Source organism: Panthera leo, chromosome B1 (genome assembly GCF_018350215.1).
Source record: "Panthera leo isolate Ple1 chromosome B1, P.leo_Ple1_pat1.1, whole genome shotgun sequence".
Taxonomy (NCBI): Eukaryota; Metazoa; Chordata; class Mammalia; order Carnivora; family Felidae; genus Panthera; species Panthera leo.
The window spans coordinates 169,040,766-169,054,074 of NC_056682.1; the positions used below are offsets into that span (position 1 = coordinate 169,040,766).

The 13,309-nt window shown below is 39.8% G+C and overlaps 1 long non-coding RNA gene across 1 annotated transcript in view; it reads right to left on the reverse strand.

Annotated features, from left to right (window-relative positions):
• LOC122218279 overlaps positions 1–13,309 on the reverse strand; it is a 122,736-nt gene that overhangs the window by 16,467 nt on the left and 92,960 nt on the right. Inside the window, exon 3 of the long non-coding RNA XR_006201966.1 lies at positions 3,944–4,024. This is a non-coding gene — a long non-coding RNA (uncharacterized LOC122218279). The remainder of the gene's footprint in view (positions 1–3,943; positions 4,025–13,309) is intronic.

Consider the following 13,309-nt stretch of genomic DNA (forward strand, 5'->3'; position numbering starts at 1 on the left):
AGACCTCCCTAGGTATAACTGGACAACTGTCCTAAAGAAAACATACATAGAAACAAAATTAAGTGCCTACAGCAACCATTTCTTATATTTTCATAACTTTTTGGATCATCGAGGACAGATGTTTTTCTGCACTCACTACCCTTAAATACCTATAAAGAGGAAGCTAGCATAATTTCTCATATCCTTGTCTCCTCCAAAAAAATATGAATTTTTAAAATGTTTATTTATTTACCTTGACAGAGAGCACACATGAGCAGGAGAGGGACAGACAGAGAGGAAGAGAGAGAATTCCAAGTAGGCTCCATGCTGTCAGCACAGAGCCTGACGCAGGGCTCGATCCCACCAACCATGAGATCATGACCTGAGCCGAAATCAAGAGTCAGAGCCTTAACCAAAAAAATAAATTTTTAACCACAGACCTCAGGTACTGAATAATTCTCTTTCTGCATTAGAGTGGTTTAAGTGATCTACTTCCCAGAAGAACCCAGCAACACTGGCCTCGTTTGTTCAAAGGGAAGCATCAATATTACGGAATTAGTGTTGGTTTGTGTGTGTGATCAAGGTATTGTGACTATTAATCAAAAAGAGTCTTTATGCTTTAGAGATAAAGCATTTATAGATGAAATTATATATGCCTGGGACTTGCTTTAAAATAATGCAATGCAGGAGGGGGTAATCACAAATGAAACCAGATTGGCCATGAGTTTGATTATTTTTAAACTGAGTAATTAGCACATGAGGGTTCATTATACAATTCTCTCTTCCTTTGCACATATTTTTTAAATTCCATAACAAAAACCTTTTTTAAAAAGAGAGACTCTTTAGAGCTGGTTGATCACATTTATTCCTATAAAAGGGGAAAACCACTACAAGACATGTCAAGGGTTTCAGGCCTCCTTTAGGAGATTTTCTGAGCATTTCCTATAATATCACCCAACTCTCTCCACTTGAAAACATCTCCTTTCCCACACCCACCTTCCCTAACTCCTATTTATTCTTCACTGCTTAGTTTAGATATGCCCTTTCTTGGAAAGCCTTATCCTAATGTCACCCTACTTCCTGTTTGTCTGAAGCATCCCTATTACAGGCTCTCATAGCACCCCATGCTTACTTTTATCAGGGCTGTTATCACACTAAATTTTATGTATTTCTTTACTTGCCGTTTTAGAATCCACAACAGAATCCAAATTTTTTGAAAATAGGAAACACATCTTCTTTACCTCAAGAAAGGATTCTTAAAGCACACAATTTGTTTTATCTTTAGATTTTCTGACAGTTCTCTAGATTTTATGTCTGGCCTGATGAACTTTCTTACTTTGAGAATCTTCTGCATGTGGAGAGGCCAGGAATGAAAAGTCTGTTTCAAATCCACCAAACCCTTAATTGCTTATGTTTCCTCTAAATTATGCCTAAAGATGAACTGTTTCTTTTTTCACTCATCCCTCACTATTTGCATGATAGGCAGTAAGATGAAGCAAGGTAGCACTTTCAATGTTCTACATGGAAATATTCTTAGCTAGATAACTGGGTACATTAGATACATTTTGTATTATCTGCATTGATGAGGGACCATGAGGCAAGCTGAGGGCAAAGTACAAGCTAACATACTGCACACACACCCCTCCCGCCCCCAGGTGGGACGTGTGTAATATTCCTCAGGCACTCCTTGCTGCCCAAGAACAAAGGAAAGGAAGGAAAACAAATGGTTAACTGATAGAGATCACGGTCCTGCAAGACATGAGTCTCTATTTGTAGTCTCTACAATAGAGACTACAATAGTCTCTAAACTATTTGTAGTTTACAAATATCTTAGTAAATTACAAGAAAAAGGCGATCTTATCAATAGCCTAATCTCCAGAAACCTATAGACTCAGTTTCCTGGAGCCCCAACAACACCTCCCCTGCATAGTGATGTGAGGAACAAAGGCAAGAAGGAAATGGCAGGTTAAATTAAATGTCCCTATAACCTTCAGCCCATTGGCAAATACTTGAGGTAAATACAGAGTATAACATTTCTCCAGGAACCCCCTACTGCCCTAATGTTAATGCCTTACTAAAAGAAAAACAACCTTGGCTTAACCATAGCAAGGCCTCAGGTATCCTAGGAGTCCTTTTTAGCATATCAAAGTCCTCCAGGAGGTCTCTCTTTTGCCTTTATCCCTCAGCTCCATAGTATATAACCAGTCACTCTTCATAACCCCAGTGCAGCTCTTTCTGCCCATGGGTCCTGTCCCCGTGCTTTAATAAAATCACCTTTTTGCACCAAAGACATCTTCAAGAATTCTTTCCTGGCCATCAGCTCTGAACCCCACCCTCCAAAACCTCATCAAAATCACCGCATGAAACAATGTTGATAAAACTTCTATTACATAACAACAGTCTCTCTTCTTCCAGGTTTTAAAACATTTCTCATTCTTCTCTAATCCTTTACCACTAGGCTACTTGAGGTCATTTTTAGGAACTGCTCTCATGGACTCTCAAGATTTTATTAACAGTCTCCTCAAGTCCACACACCCTCCAGTCCACATGTTTCACTGTTTTCTTTTCATGGCAGCAGCCAATCTCCAAATACCAAATTCTGTTCTTGTTATCTATTGCTCCATAACAACTCACTGCAAAACAGTGGCTAAAACAAGAATCATTCTCTAACATCTTGAGGTTTATCTGGGTCAGAAATTTGAGAAAGGGTTGGCCGGGCAGTTCCGGTTTCATATCTCCTGGGTGAAAGCAGTCAGATGATGGCTGGAGCTGAAACAGCAAGAGCATGGAACATCTGGGGACCGTCCGGACAGGTCTGTCCCTTCCTCTGTCTCAGAGTTTTTCCATGAAGCCTCTGTGCGTGGGATAGTTTGGGCTTTCTCACAGCTTCATGGTCTCAGAGCAAACTGTTTACAAAATGACTGAAGGCTCTAAGAGCAAGGTACTAGTAAATGAGGTACAGGTTGCATTGCCTTTTATGACTGACCTCAGAAGTCATGTTCATTGTGTTGCTTTCTTGTATTTTATTGGTCAAAACAGTCACAAAAGACCACCCAAGAACCCTCTAGCATACAATAGCTACTTAACAATGTTTGTTACATTCCCAGCCCCCACCAAGAAATGACTCAGTAGGATATACCTTCAGTGAATTTGAAGAGTACTTTTTTTGAAGTTAAGGAAAGCTTATTTGAGAAATCTAGTTTGACACTTTACCATTAAAAGTTTCCTCTAAAAAAAACATGGAGCTATTATTACATACCAGTGAGTCAGAAAAAATATACAATGACAAATTCTTTAAGATTATTTAACTCTTAAGAGACTGGTGCTTTGGCATTATCTTAGGAGTCTCACTTTTCCAATCCCCCAAAACAACTGAGAAATATATGCCTAACAGTGTTTTTGCAGTATTTATATAAGAATAGATATAGTTCCTAAATTACAGTTTAGGGCAGACACTTCTTGATTGTGGCCAAGTATCAGTCTCTCTCTTCCTATTCCTACCTATTACTTTCATAAGTTTCAGAGGAAAATTAGAACTCTTCTCACCCAAGGGGTGATTATTTTTTAGATTAAGCCAATAACGGTAAATTCACTGCCCTTCTTGCTAGCTAAACCTGATTTGTTTAAGAATGGGCAAGTAAACAGCAACTCTAGCCTTTCAGATTTGAGATAAAAAAATGAGTTAAGGGTACTTCTCACTCATACAGAGTCAGGAGAAGGGAACAACAGCTCTTCAGCCTTTGAACTTTGTTTTGCAAAGATGTGATGCTTTCAGCTGCCATGGCCATCTTGCAACAATGAAAGGCCCTAAAATGAATAAACGCTAAAATCTTAAGGATAGAAAAGCAAAAAGGTAGACAGAGCTTTAGTCCTTCGTGATGTCAGTGAGACACTGAACTAACCAAACTCAGAACTCCCCTACCTCAGGACTTCCTGTTAAGTAAAACAATAAATATCTACCTACCTCAAGCGGACTTAGGTCTGATTCCATAGAAGAGTCTCAGACAGGTGTGTGGGTGCCCGTAATATACCGAGAGAGTGCTTTCTAGACAAAGGGAACAAAAGAAGCAGGAGAGAAAGTGAAGGAGCTAAGCAAGAGTATAGCCTCACCCAGAGTCCAATTTACAGGCTAAACCCACAGGGAGATATAGAGCATACATATTATGCTGGCCTTTTATACACCTATATTAATCAGTCACTGGCTAAGGAATACTCCTGGTGAAAGAGCACGGAAACTCTGATGGCTTCTGTTCTGCTGAAGAGAACGACTGGCTTAGACTATTAGCAGACAAAATTCATAGCATTTAGGGATGAGTACACTGGACTGGTAAAGGAGACCTAAGCCGAAGTGTAATAGCATCCAGCAGAGTCCAACACTTGCATCGGTCAGATTCATTTACTTCCCTTATTAAGTTCATTCAATTCAGGTGCAGCTTTTCTGAGATTCTGGCTGGTCACAATTCCTGGAAAAACTTACGAAAGGAAGGAGGTGGGACAAACTACAACTGCCACTGCTTAGTTGGTCCCAAGTCCATTAACTGATAGGCATCAGCCATTCTAGATTTGCCATTAATACTGGTTAAGGTACTTTGTCTTGTGGAGTGACCCAGCCCCCTCATCACTGAGGAATTTGAACCATTGTTTACTCGGTGGTTGTTTTACTTGCCTATGTACTGTAAAAACTGGGAATGGAAGTTCCAGCAGTTGCCCAGTGGATCCCCTGATTGCCACATATACTCCTCTGTACCCCAATTATGAAGAAGCAGCCCTACTGCCCTATGCTGACCAGAGTATGAACCAGAACTTCTGAATGTATAGAACCAGACAAATTGCCAGATATGGGTGACTAGGAGTAAGGGTGAGTAGGGCCACTCCTATTTCACCTCCTGATCCTCAGACCATATATTCTGCCTATTTTGGACAGAGTGTCATTCAGTGAATGTTGGTTTAAGGTGTATACCACATTCTGAAATCACCCCATTCACCCAGATTATGAGCTCTAAGCTGGTGTCCAACGGGGTGTTCAAGAGGCCCTTCCAAAACTCTTTCGGGCAGGGAGGTTCTAGATGGTGCAATGTGGAGAAGGAGAAGTGGGTCCCATTGTCCTGTGCCCACCACCATACCTCCTTTGCCCTGAATTAGGTCTCTTGGTCCAAGGCAATGTTATGGAGGATCCCATGTTGGCGGACCATACACCTTATGAGCCCTAAGATATAAGTGCTGCTTGAGGCACTGTGGGCAGGAAATATAAAAGAGTATCTAGAATACATGTCCATCCCAATAATGATGAATTATCACCAAGTGACAGAGTCACATCATCTCTGCTTGTCAGTATTGCGGCTTGGCTGTTGTTTCCCAAAGTTAGCTTAGCTGGAAGGAAGCAAGCATGGGAAAGGGCAATGAATTCATTTTCTGAAGGTCTATTCTTTCTCACGTGTGGTTGATTAATGAAACATTACAGTGGAAGGGGCCTAACGCAATCAACTTGTCTTGATGTGGCTAGTTTCCTAGAATGATCATACTAGGGGTTCTTGGTTTCTGTTGCTTGTAGTCTGAACATTCTGCCTCAGAAGTAGTATATAAAACTTGGGGAGAAAAGTCTGAGTAGTTGTGCCCATGCATAGGCTCGTCTGAGGATGTAGCTGTTCCATTCTTGAACCCATTGCACAAGCACTGGGGGAGTCAAGGACAAAGGCTGTTTGGTGGTGTAGTGGTTCTGCTCCAGTAAATGCTCTCTAGTGAGCATTGACATACAACACAAAGATTCTCACACTTTGTACTCACTCCCTTAGGTCCATCTGCATGCCTCTTCCCAAGATGTCCTTGTCCCTGACCTTCTAATCTTCCTCTTGCATACCTTTAGCCTAACAACTAAGTTATTTGCTCATATATACACTAACACCTCCACGTCCTATCATCTCTACTCTAAAGGAGGCCATGATGGCATTTTGGATTTCTAGGTTTCAGCATAAACTCAGGCCCTATATTCAATAGTTTCTGCATATAACTCTTAAAAGATCTGAATATTCCCTTTACCCCAGTGTTTAGTTATCCAAGTAAATGATGATAAATTCCTTTGAGAAAAGGACTAAGAGAATCACTACTGTATACATTTGCTATGGTGTTAAAAGGACTTTCATGATGAGAATTGGGCCTCTCCAACCATTGATGAGTTCTAGGGCTGATAAATAACTAAGGTCTAAAATCTGGTTAAGAGATCATGACTTTCCATTAAAATCTTCTGCCCATCCTTCCTTGATCTCTTCTAATTACATATTTTAAGCAATATCCCTTTTTGGCTACCCATATATTTTGCCCCTAGGAATAGCCCATGTTCTGTGGACCATTTCCATAGATTACTATAAAATCCTTGTGACCTCATAATTTAGGGGACCCAGGGAAAAAGGAAAATGTGGAGTTCTGTGGCAAGGAATTAAAGAATTATAACGAAATTCAAGATGGTGACAGCATAGCATTAAACAAACTTAGCATCCCATCTAAGCACAACTCACACATCCATGAAGTGGCCCTGCCTTCCTGGGTCAGGTCTTGCTGACCCCTATTCCTAATTTACTGCCAATTACAGTTATTATTCCCACTTTGCTTCTGACAGTTAAGTGCTGTCATTTGGCCTCTGTTGTTCTGGTATTCTATCCTCTCTACTGTCATTGTGGAGCTCAGTTTTGGAGTATCTCCTACAATCAGCCCTGCACTACAAAGGAGAGTTGTTACTGAGCTTCTTGGAGATGCTGGTGCTTCCTGCACTGCTGCAAACCTCATTGACCTGGTAAGAAAGAGTACCTGTCATCTCTTCCAAGGAACAGAGTCAGCTGGAAGATTTTCCAATCTTTCAATATATCCATTCTAGCAGGCCCTTTCTTTGAGCGTTTTGATCCCTTCCTCCACAGTCTGCGGTGACATTTCTTATATCTCTAGTTCATTTAACACTCACTTCCTCACATCAGTGATTAATACTTTATCACGTTTTCCAAGCTTCCAAGATTCACCCCAGTAGCATCTTGGGATTATTTCCTAGGGCCATTACCAGACTTGCCCTTATCCAAAGTTATACCTACAACTGCTTGGTCCACTCCTAGACAAAGTCCCCAAGATCAGGATCTACAGCTAGACAAACGTCCATGGTTCCTGCTGGCATGTGTTAGGCAGTCCTACTGCTGCTTTGTGTACAGTCTCTCCCCTTTCCTCGGATCTGCATTTTCCCAGTAGAGTTTACTGAGACTTTATGTTAGATATGAGTCTGGTGACCAGGAGGGGAGACAGGAACAGATATGAAGGAGAGAAAGCATTGTTTTTAAGGCATTTGCTTCATTTGAAGTCTCTTCATAGTCTTCAAGGAAGAGGAAGGTCTTTCTATTCCAATGAGGAAAAGTGAGTCATTTCCCCAGGTCCTGAGGATTCAGAACATTTGGTGGGGAAAGGATAAGGTAGGGCTTAAGTACAACAATCCAAATATTACAAATATATAAACCTTCTATTTTCACATAGTTTAACAATGAGAATGGATCTATATAAACTCCCAAGAAATGCTATAAAAAGATGATACATAGTTATATGTACAAATACATATAGCATATATGGTATACATGTATTTAAAAGCATACAAACTAAGCAGTTCTTGCCTATTACAAGGGACATGGAAGGGACCTTCACTTCTATACCTTTAAATTGTTTATATTTTTCTCTCAGATCTTCACTGATGAGAGTTAGCTAAATCACATCCTCAGTTCATAACGTATTATTATTATTTGTCCTAGTAAGGCTTTCTCTTCTTTATATTATTTACTAATATTTACCTATTTATTTTTGTCTTCTTCTTAGTTCTTTCCTCGTACTCCACTGGCAACTGTTATAATGTGTTTATACTAACATAGTGCGCTAAAACATCAATCAGATTTACAGAATCCAAGTTATAGCCAGCACCAAGCTTTACTAATAATTATTAAAGTTTATAAGAAAGGAGCCATATCACATCAGAAGACATCTTTCTAAATCCCTTTTTAACATTAGGATGCACTTTGGATTCAAAGTGACAAGCACACTATGGCCAATACTAAATAGCACCAGGAAGCCTCTTAGTTTTGTGGGTCTCTCAACCTTTATACTCTCTAGTCATGTAGCAAGAAACTCTATACAATTAACTTCCGTTATTCAATCCAGCTATGGTTCATAAAGCCATGAACTGAAGACTAATTTATAATAAACAATCAGGACATACGAAGTTCATCCTACTATAAAGATTCCTTAGATAAGAAATCAGTATATAGTACCCTCTGCAAGATCTTCAATTACCTTCCAATTAGTAAATTCCATTAACTGGATAACGAAGGGGTCTGGCTAAGGTCAGAAGTAATTCAGGCAGGGAGAAAGCAACCAAGTTAGAGACCTGTTTATTAATCCTTTTATAGTACTTAAAGTTTACCTTTTATTTTGATGCATTCTTGCAACATGCATATTGTTTTATGAGCATGTATGTACACACATTTGCATTCAATATTTACCTAGTTGCTGCATATTTACATTAAAATTCCGCTTTGTACTGGTTTCTTTCAGCCCTATGTTTTAGGATCCATCCATACTGTTATGTGAGTACCTAAGCCTTGCTTCTAACTGCGGCATACTACTCCATTATAACTATCCCCTCTCCAATGATGGACAGCCAGCTTGCCTCACTTCCCTAGTACCAGAAACAATACTTCAGGCAATATGTACACAGAAGAATTTCATTAGGAGATATAATCCAGAGCATTATTCTAGAGCCATTAGGAAAACAAATATACTTTATTAATAATATACCATCTCCAAGATGAATACACTCAAACTATACTTCCACCAGGGCATGAGGATCTCCATATCCCCCCATTCCTGCCAACACTCACCATTACCCAACTGACAGGGGTAATAATTACAACAGGAATGTTTCATTTGGTTTTGGATCCTCTAATTACCAGTTCTTGTGACTATCTTAACATATGCTTGTTACCTTTTTGAATTTCTTTTTCATTATATTGTTTGTTCATTTCCTTTCTACATCTTCCAAATTGCAGTTAAAATGGCACATTCCCAACTCAACTTCCTCTTAACTGAATTTCAAAACGTTCCATGGCCATTCAAATACCAAAAGACAAAAAGGGAAGTGCAATGAGGGGACAGTCAGAGTAGCAAAAGCTAGTGATCCTCACTAATTTGGCAAAAATAACTTACTCTTGCAAATTTCCCTAAAACATAGAACAATGTGAATGTCTTAGGAAGGTCCCTCCTAAAGCAAATAAGGGGCCCTGAAGCTAAGATTTTTTTTTGCTTCACAGTAAATGGATCCAGGGTCCCATGTATATGTGGATCCAGCATGAGCTCGCTATTTGGTTTATTATTATGTCTTTGAAGTTGCTTGTATTTTATCAATAAGCATGTATTAATTTATTTTATATATATTTTTAAACATTACTGAGGATTTCTTAGAATTCCCAGTGACAATTTTATATTTTACTTTCAATTCAAATTTTATGCAGCTCCCCTCCCCCACTTCCTCAACGTGTCTAATAGAGGATGTGTCCTCTGACCAACAGGATTTCCCACCTTTGGACATCGCTCACCACCATGTGCTCAGGGGCATTATTCCCTCTAGTTTTCATTGTCTTTATCAATGATAGAATCTAGCTAATTAAGCCACTGCTAAGAAAAATGCAGTCCATCCCCCTTCAAATTAATGAGTTAGTTCATGCATTTGTTTATTCAACAAACAATCTTGTGTCCCTACTATGTGTTTACATGTTATGAGTTCAACAGGAAACAACAACCACGTTAGTCCCCATGAAGTTTAATTTTTACTGTAAAACATTCCCTTTACCAAGAAGAAAGCAGAGAGTATATGGGGAATATATAAGTACTTTTTCCCTCCTCTTATGATGTAAATAATAATAATATGCCTTCTCCTGATAGCCATTGCTTTAAATTTCTAGACACTGCAATGGATCAGTAGTGGTTTCTTCAAAAACAAAGACTGCATGTTCATTCGCTTTTCCAGAGGTCAGCTGATCACTCTACCACTACAGTCATATACACGTGTCTAAGTCACAACGGTCCACACAAAATATTGAGTGCTCTTTTCAATGCCCCCAATAAATGCAGTGCTGACATAGTTACTATCTTATTGAATTATAATTCTTTCCCACTGTGTTCATGTCTCTTCTCTCAATATGCTGTGAAGAGACATAACTGTGTAAGATATTTCCCCATTGAGGAAGATCAACACACCCTAAAGAAAAAGAACAAATACTTTCACAATAAAGTTGAAAATGATGGCATTTTTCTTTTGAACAAATGTTTGGGGTTTTTTTCCTAACATAGAATTTGTGGTGTTAATTAACTATTGATAAGTATAAGCATGGCAAATTTGTCAGAAACTTTCCAGAGACTTCCATATTTAATGCCCTAGCTTATCTCTTCAGCTTCATCATCTGTGGTTTCCTGCATCTTGGCAAAGTTCCCAAAACAGACCATGCTGTTTCATACATCAGCATTTTTAGCCTCACTGCAACTTCTTGGAATGTGTTTCCAACATTCCTTTCTTCACCTACTTCTCACTCTTTATTCAAAATAGAGTATTTTGACATTTTGACAAAATACAGCTGGCTGAGCATCTGATTTAGGCTTAGGTCATGATCTCATGATGTGGGAGTTCGAACTCCCTGCTGTCAGTGCACAGCCCGCCTCGGATCCTCTTTCCCTCCCTCTCTCTCTCTCTTTCTCTCTCTCTCTCTCTCTGCCTCTCCCCTGCTCACACACTCTCTGTCTCTTGCTCGAAAAATAAATAAAAAATTTAAAAATATATAGTTTTGATCCTGATTCTTCTCCAATAGCACAATGCCCCTCTCCTGAGACCCAAAGCACCCTGAGCATCCTTGACCAAACACTTAGTCTCTTGAAATGATCTATTTAAGTGTCTGCCCAGCCCACTAGCCTAAAAGTTCCTCGAGAGCAGGTATTGTCATACTCATCTTTATCTATCCAGCTCTTACCACAGTCCCTGCCACCGAGCATCTAATCATTAAATATCGAACAGAAAACTCAACTAAAATCACTTCTTGGAATAGCACTTTGCATTTATACAATCATAATCACCCCCAAAATGAATTCTGCGGCTAAACAAAATAGTTAGCTTCTGACAGGGGGAATTTGAAGAGCAGAGAAAGGACCACTGGCAATCTTCTGTTAAAGTCACTCCTGGGGCATGTGGGTGGCTCAGTCAGTTAAGCCTCTGACTTCAACTCAGGTCATGATCTCACAGGTTCTTGGATTTGAGCCCCGTGTTGGGCTCTGTACTGATGGCTCAGAGTCTGAAGCCTGCTTCATATTCTGTGTCTCCCTCTCTCTCTGCCCCTCTCCCACTTGTGTGCATGCTCTCTCTCTCCCTCTCTCTCAAAAATGAATAAGCATCAAAAAGAAATTTTAAGTCATTACTTATCATCATTTAATTACAAATTTTAAACGCCAATTTGTATACTGTGCATGGAACACATTAACAAGCTATCCCTTGTTGATATTATTATGTATGGCTTAGTGAAGTGGTTCTTAAACTTTGCTTTTGAGGTTTCAGGTGGAAATTGTTTTGTGTTTATTTTTTGTGTACCTATTTTGAGGTGACCACTTTTTTTCCTAAATTAAGTGTGAGCAGGAAAATCAACAAATGAACCAGGGAAAAGTGAATGAGCTAGCTGAGGCTGGATGAGGAAAACGGAGCTAGCACCTTAGAACCCCTACTGCTCCTTGGAGCTCCCCACAGCAATTATCTGTAGGCAGCAAGCACTGTCCTTGGCTGGAGCACCAAACCCAACTTTATGTACAAGGACTCTGTTCCTCCATCCCTGCTCACTGCCTGATTGTTTATTTCAATTTTCTTTCTTTTTTTTAGTTGATCAAGGAGATTCTGAGGCTGCCAACTTCATCTGTATTCAGAAGTATGAAGTGCCCATGGCTTCTAGGATTCTGAGGTTACTACAGAATGTTAAGGAGTGGGTTCTGTAAGTGATACATAATTACCTGCTTCACATGCATGCTATCTTTACTATTATTTAACATGTATTATATGAAAAGTGCTAAAGAGAAATGTTGCTCAATTTATAATGTGTATACGAAACACCCGGGATCTTGTTAAAATGGAGGCTTTGACTCAGTAAGTCAGGAGTAAGGTTGGATCATCTACATTTCTAACAAGCCCCCAGGGGATGCCAATGCTTCTAGTCCACAGATGGTGCTTTGAGAAGCAATAAAGGATGCAAAGAATGGATGAGCTATTGTCTCCAGTTCTCATGAAGTTCACAGTCTCACAGGAGGCACAGACGTAAACTGTAAGAACTCAAATGCCAGGCAGCAAAGGGCAAGTAATAAAGAGAATGTTGAACACCAAGCAGTTCATAGCAGAAAATTTGCAACTCGGGTGGTTTTCAAAATCTCCCTTCAAGTGCTTTAAGAAAGTGATGTAGAAAAATAAGGAAGACCATCAAGAAATCAGTCAGTAGGTCCCAAAAGAAATTAAATACATTCTCCCAAATGCTGGTCCCTTTCCTGCTCATTTTCTTAGCATTAGAGAATTGAGATTTTTTTTTTTACTATTACCAGCATACTTCTGCTTTCTTGTCCCACAGAGAGCAGTGAAGGAAGAAGGACCCCAGAGAAAGGAAGCTGAAAAATGTTAGCTTCCTCCTGGTTTCTGAAAATAGCTTCCTAGACCGGAAGTATTGACCCTGGCAGAGATGTCGCCTTGCAGGGATAGTAAAACTATCAGGCCAAAAATCTATGCTCGTTATCAAACACCCTGGCCCACTCCTCCACGCAGGTGTCCAGGTGTCAAGCTGAAAGGGAAGACAAATGCAGATCAGCCAGCACACATAGTCCTGAACTGCTTTGGAAAATTCCACGGTGTGTGACAGGTACTTCTCTGTTCTCACATTTTGTTAACAGGCGAACAGCTGTACATAGGTTTACAAACTTGGATGTGTTTGTCATGAAGCCACAAGATCACAGCATGGAAGTGCCACGCGAATACAATCCTGTGAGTGTGCATCAGGATTTGACTCTCAGAACACCTGCTTCTAGGAAATATATACAACAGCCAAACTGACCTGTAGCCAAGCAGCGAACATACAATTCTTTTGCTGACAGAGAATCTATTTCTCAGAAAAAAAAAACAAAACAAAAACAAAACTCCGTCTCAGTGTTGTCCCCTCGTCTTTTTTCCCACACCAATGATACTGTAGTAGCGAACTGCACTCTGTAGAAGAAAAGATACAGGATTTGGAAAACCAGCCTTTAG